The following is a 1,316-nucleotide window of genomic DNA, read 5'->3' as shown; positions in this document are numbered from 1 at the left end:
AGTTTAACAGATCAGAGCGCTTTAACCCCCAAACCCTTCCAGTCCAGCCCAAATAGCCAGAGGAAGAGACTTGCCAGGAAGGCAACCAGGACAGGCAACCGGTTTCACTTTGCTCCCTCTGCAGAGCACCAATGAATAGTCTGTTCACTCCTACAATGTCTTGGGAAGGGACAGTGCTGGGGAACGATCCTTGGAGGCCTACCTACTCAGTCCCTTCATATTTTTGCTTCCTTGAACTCAACCCTGTCTGCCTTCTGTATCAGCTGTTCACAGAATGTATGACTTGGTTCGTCAGGTTTTCTACCTCCCCTAAATGCTTGTTAAGCACTGCTGTGAGTCTTTTCATTTTGTCCCTGTGTGGAAGGGCTGGTTCTACCCACTTTATGGACCAGTTGTTCTGAACAGTCAGAGAAAAAAAATACATTTGTTGTCCTTTTGCAAGCTGTGTTGATCAGGCAAGGGGCTTCTACACAGGGATAACCCAAGCAATCCTTGTTACATGACCTGCTTCCCTTTATCTTCCTTTTTCTCCATTTTTTTCTCCCAAAATACTACCTTGTTTAGAAGTGTCATCTCTTCCCAAATTCCAAGCTTGTCTTGTTCACTTCTTTTCCATTGCCCCTGGACTTGTTGACTTCATACCTTACTTCAAATTTTTTGGCATGACTGTCTTGGTAATTTCTCTTTTGGCAATCGGCTCTGTAAAACTAGTACCCATTTTTTCTTATCTAGTATCCCCCTTTTTATGAGTGCTATCTTCCTAATGGCACTGCATATCCTGCTGAGCCATCTGCATACACTCTGTTGTCATGTTGCATATGCTACATCCCGAAATTCCACAGATTGTTGTCTTTTTCAAGTAGTGCCAGAGGTAAGGATTAGTCATTTAGGTTAATGTCTTGACAGGATGGGACTTGGTGTTGTCAGAATCTAAATATGTAGTCAATTTGGAGTGGGTGTTATTTTGGTTTCATTGCTGTACAGTCCTTTTCTATCTGCATGAACTGGTAAAATATTTCTTCCTTGGCTTTCCCTTGCCTGTCCCTACTCTTCAGCTGTGAGAGAAAAATGACTCACAGGGTCAGGTAGTAAACCAGATCAGGGTTAAAAATGAGGGGTTTTTCTGCTTGGAGTTTGGTTGCAGATCAACTATTGGGTTAATTGAATTGAAAAGGGAGCTTAGAGATGGGACTTGGGGAGGAGAGAGATTTAAACCACTATGGGGACCAAATGCAAAGTATGTAACCATAACACGCACAGTGTTTCCCTCTTTTTCATGCACTGAAATCTCCATTAACTGGCAAGTCACTGCCCTC

The sequence above is a fragment of the Sylvia atricapilla genome, chromosome 2 (genome assembly GCF_009819655.1).
Source record: "Sylvia atricapilla isolate bSylAtr1 chromosome 2, bSylAtr1.pri, whole genome shotgun sequence".
NCBI lineage: Eukaryota > Metazoa > Chordata > Aves > Passeriformes > Sylviidae > Sylvia > Sylvia atricapilla.
The sequence above is the reverse complement of the archived record's forward strand: the minus strand, read 5'-3'. Positions refer to the sequence as shown.